Source organism: Podarcis liolepis (genome assembly GCF_965112155.1).
Source record: "Podarcis liolepis genome assembly, chromosome: 12".
NCBI classification, from domain to species: Eukaryota; Metazoa; Chordata; class Lepidosauria; order Squamata; family Lacertidae; genus Podarcis; species Podarcis liolepis.
In genome coordinates, this window is record NC_139563.1 from 26,360,812 (window position 1) to 26,380,677 (window position 19,866).

The 19,866-nt window shown below is 42.4% G+C and overlaps 1 long non-coding RNA gene across 3 annotated transcripts in view; it reads right to left on the reverse strand.

The window, feature by feature from the left end:
• Nucleotides 1–19,866, reverse strand: part of LOC310689734 — a 196,450-nt gene that overhangs the window by 18,359 nt on the left and 158,225 nt on the right. For 2 of the 3 annotated variants that reach the window (XR_014517628.1, XR_014517630.1), the window contains exon 2: nucleotides 1,232–1,287. This is a non-coding gene — a long non-coding RNA (uncharacterized lncRNA). The remainder of the gene's footprint in view (nucleotides 1–1,231; nucleotides 1,288–19,866) is intronic. The other variant, XR_014517629.1, reaches the window with a different exon arrangement.

Genomic DNA, 19,866 nt, shown 5'->3' on the forward strand with positions numbered 1-19,866 from the left:
TGGGAACTACTGGGAAAATTGACATCTCGCATCTCAATTTGTTCTTGCATTTCTGAATAAACCAAGTGGCTACTGCCACAAGCCATTTAACTTGTGATTTGTGTGCTGATACTATATAGGATGAACTGTCGGAACAACTGTTTGGAATATCTTCCCTGGCACTGAAGTATTCTAAAACTGACCCTGCCATGGGGCACTCCTGCATAAGAAGGACTATCAGTGCCAGATTTATGTATAAGCTAAACAAGCTACAGCTTAGGCCCCCACTCTCTTGGGGGCCCCCAAAAAATGTAAAGAGGGGGAAAACTGGATGTACATTTCCAAAATATAAGATAAAAAAGAAAAGAAAACCTACATACAGTTAGAGCTTAATAATTATTTCACTATTAATATGCTTCTTCTTAATTGTATTTCACTATTAATATACTTCTTAACTGTATTTCAGTTCAACAATTACTTTGATAACATACATATTTTGTTATGTGCAAATGGCTTTAGATACCTATTAGGTCCATAAATTACCATATTGCATATATTCAATACAAAAAAACAGAAACAATTTGTTGTTGACAAAGGACAGCTGGACATATAAAGGGCCCCATTACCTTCAGTAACTTAGGGCCTCATCAAACCTAAATCCGGCCCTGGGGACTATGAAACACTTCCTGTTTGGGCAGAGACATTGCCTGAGCAACATGCTGCCTGCCTTGGGAAAGTTTCCATTCTTAGTCTCTGGCTTTTGACAATAGGGCTAGGGGGCGATCCAGGGGCGCTTGCAGCTGTCCAGCTCTCCATAAACTGGGCAAGGCGAAGCACGCAGGGGCTGGAGCCTGGGGGGCTGCCCACTTCCCTTCCCCGGGGTGGTCTATTCTCTTGCATTTCCTGCTGTTGCTTTGGATCGTACCACCTGACCTTACTATGCTACTGGGAGTGAGGGATGCTGACACAAAGTCAGCTGCAATTTGGGACAGCAGTGGGGAGTGTGGGAGGGAGGCTGCTGGGTCACTCCCAGCTCTGGTGGCTGTGATCCCGGGACCTCCAGGGGACAGGCTGTGCTTCCCACCAGGCGCTTTGTCACCCCCCTCTGTGATGGCACGCTAAGTGGCCTGCGCCCACCGCACCCACCCTGCTCTGCCCCTGCTTACTCCACCTTTGGGTACACTGCCTGCCAAACAATAACATGAACCAAGTGTTGACAAACCACAATTAACAGGCATTTGCCTCTTCCGACTTACCTGTTTAATCCCTCATGCCGCGCCTCGTCTGATGTCTCTTGTTTTCATTGTTCTGTATGGAAATTAAAAGATATAAATGTAAGAATCTTCTTTTGTTCTGGGTTCTCCTTCATCGCCTGTTTGTTACGTGAGGGGGAACCCTGTGGCCAACCATCTTTATTTTGTAATAAAGATCAGGCTTATAGCCACTTTGCTTTTCATCAAACAAACAAACAAATACTGACTGGTCCTGCTGGCAGAAGCCCACACAATGATTGCTACTAGGCAGGCATGGCCAAACTTTGCCCTCTAGCTGTTTTGGGACTACAGTTCCCATCATCCCTGACCACTGCTCCTGTTAGCTACGGATGATGGGAGTTGTAGTCCCAAAACAGCTGGAGGGCCAAGTTTGGCCATGCCTGTATGAGGCTTCCCTCCCTTCTCCTAGCACCTCCTCCATTGGCTGGAGGGGGGTCAGGAGTCCTATAAGAGCAGCATGCAGTGGGGAGTGAATGGGAGATAACGCATACATTTCTGCTTGCCCTGTGAAACTCTCAGAACATTTGTAACAACACAATGCTGTATTCCTTCCTCTGTGACTTTCACCATCACTATACAGAGAAGTACCAGATCCAAACATAACTGGGTCTCCTGAAAGATGCATCAAGTGATGAACTCCAATGGCACCAAGATTTTCTAAAATGTACAGAGCCATATGCTGGATCTATGTGGGGAATATGGATCTGACCACATGATATAGAAATACATGCTTGATGGTGTCAGGAAGGGAGAACCCAGCATTCTTCTGAACGCTGCGGCAGATTTGGTTTATATAACTTGCACTGCTCTGAGATTTGTCATGGAAGAATGTCTAGCTTATATAAACAATGACTACCTAGATAGAAATTATTCATGGGGAAAACCAAATTTCTCTAACTCTCCCTTCACTTTCCTTCTTGATCTATGAGTAAGCAGGACAGAATTGCCAAATGTAACTGTCACATCTGGCTGCTTGTCTCATTGCTTTGAATCATACTCCTCTCCAGCAGCTCTAAAGGCACAGGAGTTACTGGTGTATTGGTATATTAACTCAGGAATAAGCTGCACAGGAACACATGTCAGGGAATCAGCTCAGGCTGCATTTTCACATCCAAGAAAATGGGTTATGCAAGTGAGATGGTACTTCAGGAGTCTGAGCTTAAAGCCAGGCTATATTATTCATGAAAGCCTGTCCATTTTGTAAGTCACCACACAACACAAATCAGTAGCAGCATATGTGGCAAGGCAGAACTGCCCTCCTGAACCCGCTTTGGGGTGGGGTGGGGACATTAAAGAAAGGAGAGAAGTTCAATTCACATTTAAAATCAAACTTATCCATTTTGTACTTTCTAAAAAAGTATGAGAACCAAAACTCCACTGTCCTTTTGACATATCTTGGGGTAAGCTATCCATTAAAATGCAGAAAAAAATGTGAAAATAACATACAATAATGCATTGTTTCAGGGGAAATTGTTTTGCAAAACTGGGTATACTAGGCAAGATTGCAAAGGTGTACATTAAGAAACATTTGCAACAGAGAGCTGATGGATTGTCATGAGGACTTTTAAAAATGCAAACTGATACAGGAGTGTGGATAAATGAATTTAATATTTGAAAAGAGAGAAACTGAAATTAGCAGATTTGCCAATCCCTCTGTGTCAGTGATTGGCTACGGTTCCCGCACTGGTGGGAGTTCCAGCTTAGAAGAGATGGCGCCACCTGTGCAACTGTCTGGTCCTGACCTGGTGCCCCAACCTGCCCCATCTCCATCCAGGTAAGCCACAGTGCTGCTACCTTCACAAGGGCAGTTCTGCACTGCTACTGAACATGACAGGATTTAGTATGGCACTAAAGAAGCTTATCAGGGCTTTTTTAAAGGGCCTTGGCCATCAAGATCACCGTTGCCTTCATCTGCAAGACAAGCCCATCCATCTTTCCCTGTATCATTCCACATACCCGGTCCATGGTGTGAAACCATAATAGAGCACACAGTTTAAGGTATCTGCAGAGGAAATGCCACAGCCTAGTGCCAGATGCCTCAGCTTAGTGAGAGAATCTCCATATTGCAAGAGAAGAAAATCTCAAAACCACCACCAGAAAAATGATTGCAAGTCAGTATTCCAGGATAACTCATTAGGACTTCCTTCTGCACAGAAGTGCATAGGATGGGGGATCGTTTTATTTTCATGGCAACTTCATTCCATTTCTAACAACATAAAATCCAGCTTGCAACTGGAAATATAAGCAACTTGGTTTTCTTTCTATTTTGTCTATAATTTTGTTGTTTGAGGTTGCTTTTTATCTTATCAATTTGCCCTTTCCACTATCCTCAATAGGGGAAATGGCTGTGATATAATTCTTAATGCACTCTAATGTTAGCATCAAACTATTATTTCAGAGCTCTTTTTTTAAAAAAACACACCACCTTGTCCTGTTTTAAATGTCCTTTTAGCCTATTTCCTTTTCTTTCAACACCCATACTAGGTAAGTGAAGACAATGACTGTAAATAGAACCAGGCTTTTCAAAGTACTCCCCCCACCTGTTCAGTCACTAACAAGTTGGATCATCAAGCATTCTGCTCTTTCCTTTCCATGTTGCTCATTTGTATTTAAAAGGAAGATAAAAATACTCATTTTGGGTCATTTCCCAAAGATAAGCGTTTTAGAGACACAATGCACATTAAGGTCAATAGGACTTACATGGTTAGATAGACCATGTCTATAAACTACAAGCCTTTGCACATAGTCCAGGAGGTTTTTAATCTAGCATTCTTGCCATAAAGTGTTGTGGTACCAAGAGGGGGAGTAGCCTAGCTGAGAAAGTGCTAGATGTGAGCATGAGAGATGAGGGCTCAAATTCCCACATCTCCCAACTACAAAGCGATTGTGATATACATAACAGGAAGGCGCTTTACAAGTTAAACATTCTCTGTTCGTACTATGTAGGGCAGAATGAATATGGCCTCCACTTTCATGTTTCCATCTATTTTCAGGGAGCTGTACTGAAATCTGAACCAAGGGAGTACGACTTCACTGGTGCTCCTCCTGGCAATTCAGGCTGATGGTCGTCATTTTAGGGTTGCTTAACTACAGTTAATTTACAATGAAAGCATAAGCTTCTAAACTTTTCCTTCTAAACTGCTAGACAGAAGGAACATAGGAAGCTGCTTGTATCAATTCAGACCAATAAACTGTCCAACTCATTGGCAGCTCAGAAAAGGAAGTCCTTTCTCAGCCCTATCTGAGGCTGCTGGGGATTGAACCTCGGACTTCCTGTGTACAAGACAAATGCTCTACCCCTGAACTACAGCCCTTCACTGTGAAATGACAGAGGAAGAGGGAGTGTGCATGTCCAAGGTTTCCTGTGGCTCACTCCTGCCATGATGAACCATGGTTTACTGTGATGGCTGAAATGGCCCTAAGTATTGACAGTGGGAGAAGACATCAAAGGAAGAGGATGAAACTGATGAAAGGAAGAAAAACCAAGGCTGGATGCTTCGTTCTGGACCGTGATAAAGTCTAAGGGGTTAACTGAAAAATCCATTTTTAACTCTAGCCTATGAATGAAGCCTTCTCTGCAAAACAGTTGAAAGATATTTCTCTGCCAAGAATCCTTCTAAATTAGCAGTTTGAGAGACAGCTTCATTGTCAAGGTTTCTCAGTATTTATGGCCGCTAAACCATGCTGTACTTTAATAGATATACAAATCCTCTCGTGCCAAGAGGTCATCGAAATGCTACTTGAGGGTGCTACTGGAATATTATTATGGTTTGTTCCTGCAAAAGCTCAGAAATCATACAAATAGTGCCCATAGCACTTCTCATAGTTTCATATCAACTGTCTCTAAATCGCCAACCATTACAAATACTGTCAGGTTTAATGGATGGGTGTCTTGGGAGAGGAATGACATACATTTGCCGTCTTAGAGACAAGTCTCCTTTAAAGGTTTTCATTCTGAGTTTGCACAACCAGAGAGGTCTTGCCTTGATGGGCTCCCCCTTGTATTTGCTTCAGTGGAGAAGAGACCAGCTCCCTCATTGATTCTTCCACTTGAAAAAAAAGGCAGATGGAATGGATGGACACTTGAGGATTTGAATCTCTGAACAATGACTCTTTGAAACACAGATTGGTGGAACAGGAAACTTACTGAAGCAAAGAAAAAAGGTTCAGGTGGACTAATGCTGGAAGCCTTTAGCCCTTAGCAGTTCAGGCTGACTCATCTCATGCTGTTTTCCTTAAATATTGAATAGAACTCTATCTGTAGTTCCTATTTCTGCCTATCTGTACTGCCTTGTCACTCTCTTACGCCACGTCCTCTTTCTGTTTCTTAATCTCATCCCTTTTTCTTCTTTCTTTCTTTCTTTCTTACTTTCTTTTGCATCCACCCTCCTGAATGTTATCACACATCTGTTCTAGTGTTCTCGAAAGTCCGTTGGTAAACAAATTGTCCTCCCCAAATAAAACCAGATGCTCCTTTGTCTTAAATTATCTAGGCTTTCAGCATCCCTATAACTCATTCGGGCTTTGCCAGATGTCTCCTAGGAAAATGTCATTGGAGCTATATATGAACATCAGAAGCTACTTTATGCCATGGTCCATCCAGCTCAGCATTGTCTACACCTGCCTTCTCCTGTCTTGTTTGGACTACAGCTCCTATCAGTTCCCCAGCCAGCAAGGTCAGTGGTCGGAGATGACAACAGTCCAAAATATCTGGAGGCCATCAGGCTGGGGAAGTCTGGTTTACAATGTCTGGCAGTTAGTTTTCTGGGTTCTATGTAGCATTATCTGGATTTGCAGGTCATGCATGTACTGAACCAATGAGCTATGCCCCTTCCCCTAAGTAGCTCCATATCCACACCTCCTTACCCCAAGATAAAAAAAAACCACAGCACCTTTATGGAATAAAAAAATGAAGCTAAAGCCTGGAGACATCACAACAATAGGGACATGTTTATATTGGGTGGAAATGTGCTTCAGTGTAATTTGAGAAATATCCCACTTCTTTTTGGGGTTATACAGACAGATTCAAACTGTTCAACCAACTAGGTTAGTATTGCCTTCACCAGCAGCTTCACAGAATTGTGAAGTTGGAAGGGATCCCAAGGGCCATCTAGTCCAAGCCCCTGCAGTGCAAGAGTCATGACTCTTTGCCAGCCCTAAGCTGGAGAGGCAAGGGATTTGTTTATGTTTAGACTATATATATCTCCTCTAAGTGGTGCACAAAAAACTAAACCAACAACAGACAACTTAAAGAATAACAAACGTTACAAAATGCACGAATATACAAGTGTTACTTTAAGAGAAATTGCTAACACACATAGAGCAATATCACTGGCTTCTCCTTCCGATACACCTCCCCACTTCGTCTCTTGGCTCTCATCTGGGACTTTGTGCAGCCATGCTGCCTCTCACTCACCCAGGGCCCAAATCATCTCATAAATCTCATAACCAAGAAGGATGCTGGATGCTGGCATTGCCTTGGTTTCTTAACTCTTGACTTACTTTTGATGGGCAGGCACCAAAGCAGATGGAGCTATCCACGTTTAAGATACCCTCAGGCTACCCACATTTCAGCAGTGCCTTGTGCAAGGCCAAAATGCACACACCCCTCTCCAATGCTGAGATTGCTTGCAGCTCCACCCCTGGAAGTTAGCTCCTATGCCCCTCCACTCACCATTCCTTCTCTCCTCCTTCAGCTGCTTTGTCCCCAGGACCTTTGGGATGCATTGCATGCGAGCTGAACGCTAAATAAACTACAGCTTCTCCCCTATGTGTAAAAAGACACAGTTGGGTATGAAATTCTGCCGCACCCTCTTATTGTGACATTGTTGTGCCATCTGGGTTCTCGTGTGAAGAACACGTGTAAGAAATCAGCAGCAAACCTGCTGTCTCTCAGTAAGAAATTTGTCGACTAAGGCTTAGAAACAGACTTGATATTTGGAAATGTAGTGCATGAAACCTGATACTGATGAGTAAGCAAACTGCATATAAACATTGCCAGGAAAGGAGATGCAATGCAAATGAGAAATGTCTGCAGCATTATAATCCGTTTATCCTTTAATGCAGAGATGACTTGAACCTGTGACATTCCAGATATTCTTGGACTACAACTCCCATCAGCCCTTGTCACTGGCTATGCTGCCTGGGGCTGGGGGGTCCCACAACATCAGGAGGCCCCTCCCTGCTTTGCTTGGGAATAAATCTACATCTCAAGAAGAGAAGTGTGGCCATTAATCAGTGTTTCTGTACTTGTTACATTCTTATTACCACAGTTTTGTTGGTGTTATTATTGAAGCTTGCTTACCATTAGCCAGGTTTCAAGCAGGACTAAAATTCTTGCCATGGGCTTACTCTCAAAGTTCTCCAGAAGAACATACTATCCCTTTGATATTCATTTTTTTTAAAAAAAACCCTGTCTAGTACATTTCAAAGACAGCTTCAGTAAGGCAAGTGAAACCTAGATAACTAAAGGCTAGGAATAAACACCATTCAAGTCACAGCATTTTAAAACCACAGCATTTGAAATCAAACACTACATACATTATTATTTTTACATATGTCTCCCTCACCTCTCTCCATATGAATTGACTTTGAGATCATCCTCTGAGGCCCTTTTTCATGTACCTCTTCCACAAGAGGCCTGGAGGGTGGCAACATGAGAACAGGCCTTTTCTGCAGTGGCCCCCCGTTTGTGGAATGCTCTTCCCAGGGAGCTTCATCTGACACTTTCATTATAGGCCTTTAGGCACCAAGTAAAAACATTCCTCTTCAACCAGGCCTTTGGCTGAGTAATGTCCTGTATGAGTCCTAAATGAGTCTGTGGGAGGTGGTGGTGGGGAGGGGGTGCTATTGGTTTGGTTTGTTCTTGTGTTTGTTTTTATTATGTATTTTGTGCTTATATATTGTATTTTTATGTTGTCAACTGCCCTGAGGTCTACAGATGAGGGGCAGTATACACATTAAATAAACAAATAAAATGCTGTATACCCTGTCATCTATACATGATAGTTTTTTGGGTTTTTTAAAAAAAGTCGATAGTACTGTGCATCTAAGTAGTTTCACTCAGCAGTTGGGTGGTGAAATAGAGGTGTTTGAGTCTGCACTTCATAGTATAAATTCTCCCTTCTGCTAATGAAATAAAATAAAATAAACCCACCAGTTTCCTTTAAATGAAATCTCTAGCTCTGAAACATATAACTAAATGTACTAGATTTAAAAGGGAGGGAAGAGAATGGGTTGAATATATATTAAAAACTATGTCCCAGCAGTGAGGCATAATGGACTGTGGAATAATTTCCCTGGGGAGAATTTGGAGGTGGGGTGGGAGACAGAGATGCACTCAAGAATCTAGTGCAGACTGGAGAATACTTAGTTTTATAGTCCCTAGCTAGGGGAAGAGTAATAAAGAGGCAGGGGAGTTTTGCCTTGGGCAGCCCAGGCCTATGCTCATACATTAGCAGTTGTTCCTGCAGAATTGATCTCCTATATTAGACAAGTAGACCGTCCAACTCTGCTCTACTTGACTTTTTAAAAGCCAGAAAAATCCTTTTATTTCTCTCTTTTTATGGTGCAACATTCCATCACTGCTGGAGCAGGAAGGGTTGCTAAGATAGTCCTTAGGATGCTAAAGACAGCTGGTTATTCCATACCGCTCTCCAGCCCACAAAGTGTCAATGGAATTTAGTCCCAGTTTTGTTCCCCAAGCAATGGAAAAATTGTCCACATATTAGAATTTCAGGTAGCTCCTCTTTACACTGTTACGCCTTCAATATTAGTTCTTTCTCACTTCAGTTAAAGGCTTCAGGTGTCTCCATGCATGCGGTTTCATTTGTGGGCATAATGTGGCATGGTATTGGCTATAAGGGTGGATTAACTATGAAGACACGGCAGCATTTTCTTCTCACTGCATCATAGGCTATGAAGTCCTAATGCAGCATAATAAGCAAAAACCATTAGTGCTCATCCAGCAACCCTATTAAAAAGAAAGATAGTGTGTTGTTGTTTTTCTAAGTCAAGAAACGGAATACAAAATAATTGTTGTGTTTGAAAAACCTGTGATGTTTGTGGGTGTGGGTGTGCTGCCATAGCAGCATCTAAGCAACTGGTCAGCAACAGGTTAGCACAAAGTTAATGCAAAGCATTGCAGCCTCTCTGTGCTATGTGGGCAGGAGCCACCGATTCCCCATGCATAATTTACAGCTGGCTGCACGGATTCTACCAAATCTGGAGTCTTTGAAAAGTTAATGAGGACATTCTGGGCTAGGCTACGTTGGGGATCTCCAAAGTTCTGAGCCGAGCTGCTGACTGCATTTCCTTTCCTCCGAATGCCATCAAAGTGGTGCGTCTCTAAATTAGTCAATACACAAGAGAGGAAGCCAAAAGGAAAACAAGGACGGTTTGTGCCTTTATGCAATGCTCAGGTACAGTTAGAGACAGGTCTCCTTTCAGGATGTGAACACACTGCCTGAGCAAAAATTAACTGCATTTTTAAAAAACCATACCCGCAGAAGCATATAATGTGAATCTGGCTGCTTCGTGCTTATGGGACCAGAACTTTTTTTTTGCTTGTGCTCATAGACCACCCTTCTGCAAATGGTTCCAAGATGGATTACAAAATACACAATCTATAAATGCAACTTAATAATGTGGTTCTTGGTGGATCAACCAGATATAGATACAAGTGGGCCACTTACGGCATATCTATGGGCCTTGATAGTTGAAGTGACTTGATCCTCCCCTAAAAACCACAACTGTTAGACATGTTGTTGCTTTCCCTCTTCCTTAGCTGGTTAAAAATTAAGCAGCCAGAGACTACATTTCAAATGTAAAGTATGGACACAACCCATGGTCTTTGATATGCACACCCAAAAACGTAAAGCGGAAATGTAACAAAGTTTGGGGTGGGAGGGGCACAAAGAATCATACAGAAACAGGTCAGGCCACAATCCTGTCTTATCCTTATCTGGACATAGACTTCACTGAACTCAGTGGGAATTGCTTCTGTTTGGACCTGGAGAAAAATGGGTGGTCCCTACAGCTCCTGATGAGAGTATACTAGTTCACAATTTCAGAAACAATGTATGAACCAACCAACACACAGCCATCTTTTGAAAATTGCCACATCTCCCAATTTTGAAATGCAGTTCTCCAGCCAAGCAATGTGTATAAAAATGCATATACTGGAATAAAGTGTGCATATAAATGCATATAAATGGGACACGGGTGGAGCTGTGGGTTAAACCACAGAGCCTAGGACTTGCCGATCAGAAGGTCAGCGGTTCGAATCCCCGCAACAGGGTGAGCTCCTGTTGCTCGGTCCCTGCTCCTGCCAACCTAGCAGTTCGAAAGCACCTCAAAGTGCAAGTAGATAAATAGGTACCACTCCGGCGGGAAGGTAAGCGGCGTTTCCGTGCGCTGCTCTGGTTTCGCCAGAAGCGGCTTAGTCATGCTGGCCACATGACCCGGAAGCTGTACGCCGGCTCCCTCAGCCAATAAAGCGAGATGAGCGATGCAACCCCAGAGTCGGCCACAACTGGACATAATGGTCAGGGATCCCTTTACCTTTACCTTATAAATGCATAAGTTAGTGAAAATAACATACAAACCTGCATCACACTAGGGAAATATGTGTATATTAAGGGGAAATGTTACCATTAAACTACTGGTGAATTCCCATGATTAAATATAATAATAATCTGCAAACTAATGTGGAAATGTGGAGAAGTGAATTTAAGATTGGAAAAATCTAAAACCAATAGAAACTGGAATTGACAGATTTAAGCATCCCTAGTGCAGCTGTGCAATGTTCAAACTGGCCCCACGGACATCAGTAATGTTCCTTCCTTCCTTCTCTCCCCTGTTGCCTGTCTCCTTCCTCTACTCACAGTCCTCCTCAAGGCTCTGAAATTAATTTTTAAATCTTAACCTTCATTCCGATTACGAATGGCCTTACCGAAGCACAGGTATTAATAATGACGTGAGCGCAGAGAGGGCATATTTCATTTTCTCCTGCAAACCTTGCAAAAGCAGCAGCAAACAATTGTTGGCTTTTGTAGATATTGCTTGCCATCCAGAAAGCATTTCCTGAAATCAAAAGCTGGCATGGCATCAAGGGCGAAAATAATCTTCCCTTAATCAATACAGTGTGACAAGCTAACTTCAGTGGCAGCAACAATCCCCCAAGCCCGTCCTCCAAACAAACAGCAGCTTCTCTCAAGGGTTTTCCACCGTATATAATTGCTTCTCCCAGAACAGAAACCTCTAGAGATGGTTCGTTTTATCTATTGTATACACAGCTAAATAGGCTTATGTCACTTTTCTCTACAGAGCGATAAAGCTATGTTTAAATTCATTTAGACTAATGCCATAGCAGGCAGATATGTTGCAGCAATCATACTTTTAAATAAAGGCAAGGCTCACTAAAGGCTTGTGACAGCTCTCTGCAGCTAATCCCAATTATAGCAACATTTCCCTTACTTCTGGTGTGTGACAATTCCATAGGGAACATGTAGATTGTATGGATTGGGATTAAAAGAAATCAAGACTGTCAAAACCACTCACAGTAACTTGGTTAGGTTTTGCCCTTTACCAAATCAGGCATCAATTTTTCAATGACTCCCACATGTGCAATTCTCAGTTTTTGAAAGCTAATTTTTGCCGGGCCGCCTCATGGCATTATGTTATGTCGCCAGGATTGATGTGATTGGCCAACACCTGACAGTGTTTACAAAGATATGCTGAACAGGATTAGACCCAGTACCAGAGAAGCTGGTTGCATTGATAGGAAACTTAGTCTTGTAGTCTTGGGAGAAAGGAGAAATAGACTCCAAGATCTTAAACAAGGCAGGGCAAGAGTCCTGAACGAAACCCTGCAAAATCAGTGCCTGTTCGATTACAGCAGGTATAAGGACCCTATGGCCTTCAGATGCTGTTGGACTACAATACCCATCATCTCTGACCATTGGCTATGGTGGCTGGCAATGATGGGAGTTGGAGTGTGACAGGTTCCCTGTCCATAGCATAGATCAGTGTTTCCCAAACTTGGATTTTCAGCTGTTTTTGGACTACAACTCCCATCATCCCCAGCTAGAAAGGCTAGTGGTCAGGGATGATAGGAAATGTAGTCCAAAAGCAGCTGGAGACCCAAGTTTGGGAAACACTGGCATATACAATACTGAGTTAAGGGCTAATAGTCTGACTTGATGTAAGGCAGCTTCCATGCCAAGCCCTCAGCTGAAGTGATGCTGAAATGATGCAGATCTGAGTCTCATCAGCATCCTTATGAAAAACTATCTGGGACTCCCAGGTACGTCACCTTGATTTTCACGGTGGGAGAAAGGTGGGATATAAACTGAAACAAAAAACACAGTCCATTTGAAATGGCAGGATGATCACTGAAGCACACAAATGAAGCAAATGGTTCAAAGACATTTTTGATAGCAGTTTATCTTCATGGCAACTTGGATTTCCAGTACCATTAAATTAATTGTCCTGAACAAGGGAGCAGATCCATTTGCCAGGCTGGCATTCGAAGGTGCTCCTTGTCCCTGACAGGGTCCACCATCACTTGACACCTGCACTAGGCTCACCACTTTAAGCAGCTGGGTTGACAAAGCAACTTTATAATTTCCCACAATGCCCTGAGTGATGCTACATTGTTGGCCATTATGGCCAATTAAAATGGCAGCTTACCCACCCACCCCTTGAAGTGCTGTGTTGCCTCCACCACCCAAGTAAACCTGAGGGGTCCTCATCATTGTCTCAAATTATAATAGGGGCAATTGAGCTGTTGATTATGGATTCTAAGAAAAGCCATTGAGAACAGCAGGCTAAATCAGATCAATCAGATGCTTCTAGGAAGTCCACTAGGACTACTACTAGCAGGGGTATGCTGTGTTTGTCACATGCAACACTGTTTCCCTTCCATTGCAGTTCATCTTCTACCATCTTTCACTGTTTGGGGTGGCAAAATTATGCAAACTACATAACTAATTGCATAAAATACATTAGTTCTGCTGTCATTATGCTATTCCAGCCACCCCCCAGCCCCCATTTCAGTGCAAAAGAAATGCAATGCAAAAGTTGGGACCGAACATAAATCTGTTAAATATTGTTTGCAGACTCAAAGCAAAAATAACAGTGAATACGCATCACATTCCCTGGATTGATTTCCACTCTTGGCACAGGATGAATAAGCAAACACCAGTGATTTCTGCTCCCACTGGAATTCTCCTTTCCACAAGCGCAACCACACAGCCCCAACCTCACTGCCACACAGCCCTCTCTGCTTGGTATGTGGGAAGGACTCTACTGCTGGGAGGCTATTGTTGTCCCACCAGATGAGCCTCTCTTGGGCAGTGGGAGAGGAGAAGAGGGGTGGGGAGACAAGGTGGTGGAGTCCTCGATCATGGCTAATAGCCATGGAGCAATCTCTACTCAGTGCCTTTGTCCAATCTCATTTTAAAGCCATCAGTGCTCATGGCCGCCCTCGCATCCTGGGGCTGTGAATTCCACAAATGAATTATACACGTCCTTCTTCAGTGCAAGGTGTGGAGGAGATCAATAATTAATATTGTGCTCTGGAGATTGCTCTGTCATATAAAGTTAATATATTTATGGAATCCATTGTAAATAGCCACTAGCATAGCTGGCTGTGACATCTAGGAATTGCTTCCAGGTTGTTCCAGGCAAAGAAGCTTTAAAAGCTGGCAATTTTAGGAACTCAGATGATTCCCATAGGGGAGTCACTAGATGGGATAATTAGGTAGGTGTGTGTGTGTGTGTGTGTGTGTGTGTGTGTACAGTTTAAATTGTGTCCTTAGTCTACCTTGGATGGAAGGCTTGTCATTGTTTACAGACAGCACGCACATGCACACACACACCTTTCTAAAGAGCTACTCACCAGTGTCAACAGACCGCACAACAATCACACAGGAATTCTGCAACAAATCCAGATTCCAACTCTATTCCTCTATCTGCTTGGGAAATGCTATTGCAGGAGTTGTAAAGTGATGTAAGCCAAGCATCAAGGGGGCGGAGTGCAACCATCTTATTTTCATTTTCATTTTCACCCGCCTTTAATCAGAAGGTCCCAGAAAGGGTTATAGCAATATATAACACACATCATTAAAAATAAAATAAAAAATTGTGCAGTAGCACCTTAGAGACCAACTAAGTTTGTTTTGGATATATTCATGCACATGGAAGCTTATACCCAGAACAAACTTATTTGGTCTCTAAGGTGCTACTGGAGGGACGCGGGTGGCGCTGTGGTCTAAACCACTGAGCCTAGGGCTTGCCGATCAGAAGGTTAGCGGTTCGAATCCCAGTGACGGGGTGAGCTCCTGTTGTTCGGTCCCTGCTCCTGCCAACTTAGCAGTTCGAAAGCATGTCAAAGTGCAAGTAGATAAATAGGTACCGCTCCAGCAGGAAGGTAAACAGCGTTTCCGTGCGCTGCTCTGGTTTCGCCAGAAGCAGCTTAGTTATGCTGGCCACATGACCCAGAAAAACTGTCTGCGGACAAACGCCGGCTCCCTTGTCCAGTAAAGCAAGATGAGAGCCACAACCCCAGAGTCGTTCGTGACTGGACTTAACTGTCAGGGGTCCTTTACCCTTTTTAAGGTGCTACTGGACATTTATTTATTTATTTATTTATTTAGACTGCGTCAGACCAACACGGCTACCTACCTAAATCTCAAATAATTTAAAATAGTTTAAAACAAGACATTATCATCTATCAAGAGTGCCTCTCTGCATTCTGTATAGGACCAACACGCCATTTTCTAAACATAAGAGTAAATAGATACAAATTAGGTATCAGAAAGCACAATATTCAGAAACTAGTATGTGAACATTTCAACCTGAGACTAACTGATCTTAAAGCAGTGATTAAAAATATCTAAATTTAATTTTTTCCACAAAAAGCACAAACAACAAAGTAGGTACAAAATCACCAGAGTGACATACAAAACTTCTTAATCATTTGAAATGCAACTCCTGACAGAACTATGATATTGAAAATATTTTGCTTGGGTTCTGTCATTCGATAAAAGGCATCAGTATACAATGGATTTAGGAGTGGATTCTGGGTGCTCACAAGAAACAATGGCTACATAAAATTAATGAGATTGTGTAGGGATGCATAAATCTGTTAATTTCAGTTTCCCATTTTTTCCAAACTTAAATTCAAGTTACCACATTTCCATATCAGTTGGCGAAATTTCTGTTAAAACATCCTCAAGAAAACCCATCATCATTTCAGGACAGTTTCTCCTAATATACACATTTTGCCAACAATCTTCCCTAATATGCACATTTTGTCAACAAATTTCCCTGATATATAATACATTTTTGTATATTGTTTTTACTAATATATTCATTTTTATGCACACTTTCCCATAATTCACACTTTTTCGGTCAGAGAACTGCAATGACATTTAGAAAAAGAAAAGAAAAATCCTGCATATTTTGAAGGAAAGCTACATTTTGGTTTGCATATTGTTCCAGGAAGCGCAGAACAGGTAGGCTTCCCATAGGCATTCTGTTGGCCACTGTGAGAAAGGCCCTAGTTGGGCCTTTGGTCTGAACCAGCAGGGTTTCTTCTTATATTCTCAGGTTTGTGTTAAAATGTGAACCAAACTGAATTTCTCTTTCATCCCTGGCTATGTGGCAATGAACGTGTGTGTGCCAACGTGGAGAGATACCCTGGAAGCAACAAATATCCAAAGTATCTTGATTGTGACAGGAATGTATTGCCTGACAGACGACAGAAAAAGGAATTAACCAGCAGAACTCTGCTGGGAGTTGAGGCAATCGAATTCCCTCAGGTTGAAAGATATATAGAGATGTTGTAACAGGAAATCAGGCAGTTTAGAAAAATCCATTTTGGAGAAATAATGTTTGCTTCTTCAGAAGCTCTCTCTAGGGTTATGAAGGACAAGGTCTAAACACTAAGAAAGGATGGATCTTTCTTGCCTGCCTTTACAACTTCAAATGGGGACTGAATACTTTCCTGGGGAAAGGTTGGTCAGCTCTTTACGGAAACATCAAGGAGGAGACAATAGCTAAGAATTTCAACCATATTTGCCATGATAATGTAAAGCTGGACTGCATAGCCATGCCTACTACTATATCAAGTCCACAGGGAGTTCCTTTATTTCCCTACAGACTTTTGTATATACTAAGAGAAAGTGCAAGCAGTGGCATCCCACAAACATATTTATTGGGGCTGGTGATATTTAACTTAGGGTAAAGACAAACAGATATTCTAAGGGTCCCAGGACAGGGTCAGAAGGCACAAGATCTGTTGGGGACCCAAATAACTGAGTTGGCTTGGAACCCAAATATCTATAAAGGTGCATTTCTTCCCATATCCCTCTGCCCATGTTTAAAGATATTCTGCAGAGGCCCGTCACCAGATGCATTCTTTATCAGAGCTACGGCAGCCCAAACAGAAGGAAAATAATTTCTTAGCAGTGGTGCCCCAGTCTATGGATTAGACTCATCAAACAGACTCACCAACCTCCTGGCACCAGACAATTCACCCAGGTGCTTTAATTTCTTGTACATTTTTAATTGTTTAAAGAATGCTGGCTATAGTTTTATGACTATACTTGTCTTGTGATACAATTGACAGTACATCACCCTGAAATCCTAAATAGACTGGTGGGATATATTTTTGTCAGGACACAGGAGTTGTTGCTGCCTCCCATGTCATTCCTCTCCCTGCTAGCTCAAATGAAGACACAGGTGAGGCAGAGGGGATGGGATGGCAGCAGCAGCTGTGTATAATTACCCAGATACAACAGGGAGGAGGAAGAGAGAGAACAGGAGAATATATGAAGGAAACCACTACAACAGAAACCGTCTGTGGCTCTAGATAGGCCAATCTACATGAAGGGAAATAGGCTAGCTTGCAGATTCAGTGATGAGAAGGGTACCTAAGTCCAACAAGTGAAGTTCCCACCTGGTGGTCTCTGACAAAGAGACTATCTACAGCTCTGAGGAACATGGACCTTGGGGAGCACTAACACTAAGCAGCTTTGGATCTGGTCAGTTCTTGGATGAGAGGCCATCTTGGCTTCTTCAGGTTTCTAACTGTGGTGAAAGCTGTTTGAATACATCTCTGCTCAAGCATGAAGAGTTCCAGAATATTATCTTCTGTTCCCCCATAATCAATTGCCGATCAATGAATGTGGTCATGGGACCCTCCAGACATCCTTTTTATTCATGATGCTGTTAGGGCTATCTTAGAATCATAGAATCAGAGTTGGAAGGGATCCCAAGGCCATCTAGTCCAACCCCCTGCAATGCACTTTCAATACCATTTGCACTTGCAAAGGTTTGGGGGGCAGTCATACTGTTTCAATCTGTGCATATCCTGTAGCTTCCTGCTGAAATCCTATAACTTTTAATGCCCCAAATTTTCTGAGGATTTGTTGTTGTTTTTTGCTCTGCTTTTCTTGTGCTAAAAGCCCCTCTAGATAGCAAAAATGTGGTAGCATTAGGAAATCATTGCAGAACTACTAAAAAACAAACAAACATGAGTACACTATTGTTTATCAAGAACATGTTGCAGAACATACACCCACAATACTGTTAATGTGCGCACACACACCCGAACAAGATTTCTTGGATGCCAAGCTCCAAGTCTGGTGCAAGTATTCTTTGGTAAGAGAACTCCAGCAGATTTAAAAGCACAAAACATGCAGCAAAATATAGGCTGTCAGGCCTTTAAAATATGCCCTTCCAAGTCAGTTTCAAAATGTCTCCTTAAAAAGTTCCTTTCCAAAGCTTCTGTTCCCCCAGCATAGGAAAAGACCTCATGCTTGTTAAGTTAAAAATTGGCTTACTTACAAACTCTTCAAAAGTCTGGTCCATGTGCTTTTCCATACATCAGTCAAAAATGTTGCACAGGCAGCAAAACGTAGCTTAGTTACAAAATGGTAAAAGTTCCTAGATTGCTGATACAGGAAACAAAGAGTGGCTGGTGAGAGCCATGCAAATGACCCGGAACAACCAGCTGAAACCTCTTTACATGCTCAACTTCTCATGTACACAGGGGAGGAGGAGACAATAGGCTTGATTACCTACTTCCTCCCAAGATAAGGGAAGTGACATAGATAAGTCTGGCAGGACGTCTTACTCTATAGTATTAACCCTTTCATGCATTAATTAGACTTAAGGAAATCTAAGTGAGTCTGGTTATCCGACAAATACAACACCAATCTGGAGTGGCCCTATCTGGAGCAAAACATGTGTCTGCCCCTGGTATATATAATAAGATGAAAACTGCTTACAAACTGTAGGAACAGTGAATTCCACTGTGACGCTGCAAACTGCTTTTTCTTGTTCTGCCAAATGGCTGTTCAGTATGAAAAATGGCTCACTGTCAGCAGAGAGCCTTCTTCTCCCTCCTGAGATCAGCATTCTTCATTGTTTTATTGAGATAAACTGACAGGACATACAGACCTGGAACTTTATTTTTGCACATACTAAATTGCAAATCAAGGTGCTGTCAAGGGGGACTGGCAACAAAACAATGAACTGGAATCGGACCAGCTCAATCAAATTTGCATTGAGCAGCCGTGACAAAAGCACCACTGATTTAATATCTTTCAGGTGAGTTGGCACGTAATGAGTTGTTATTTTTTAAAGCCAAACAAACCGTTCACACGTGTTGGCTACTATTTGTCATCTTTATCACAAGAATTGTAGCTATTACCATCTCCATGTTTATGTAGCATTCAGCTCAGCCCTAGGAATTCTGCACCCTAGTCCTTGCTGCATAGTGAAGTCACTGTGCCAATGACCTTCCAGCAAAGCTGTCAACATACCCAGAGAACTAAATCTTGTCCAAAGCATTAAAGCAGTGGTAGAGAAGCTCACTCCAGGAGCCAAATGCTACTCCCAGGCCTCTCTGTCTGACCTTTGGGACTCTCTGCAATCATGCCTCTTCTCTCCAGGACATACCCAACTGACCCTGATTTGCACCCACTTTAAGTGTTTTACTTGGTTGGAATGTGGCCTTAAACTGTGATAACTTGCTTAGATACAGGACAGGTGTGTGCAAAGGTGTGTAGAAACTAGAAACAAGGAAGAAATTCAATTTAAAGCTGAATCTACCAAATTCGCATGTGAGAACTGAATTGACAGCCATTCTTTGAAATTCTCCAAATTTTGCAATGCAGATCTACAACCAAACATTAAAAAAAATAATGCCTGTATTAGGTGAAAGTGAGCATAAAAAGAATCTTTGTGAAAATAACATACAAAAATGCATTATATAAGGAGAAACTCTTTGCAAAAATTTGCTATTAGGAGAAATTTTCACTAAAACATTGAAAGGTTTTCAGGAGGATTTTTCCCCAATTGCAAATTGCTGTGCAAATGTGGAGAGAACTGGATTTAAGATTGGAACAATGGGAAGATGAGAGAATGGAGATTGATAGATGTGTTCATCCCTGATGGAAACTAGCCTACAGCACAAGGGTAGAATTCGCATTTGTTCCTCTGCCCACTTTTGCCTCTAACCCCATGCACCCCTGGCATGTGAGCTGCCCAGAAGAGATTGCAGCCCTCAGGCTGAAAAAGGTTCAGCACCCCTGCAATATAG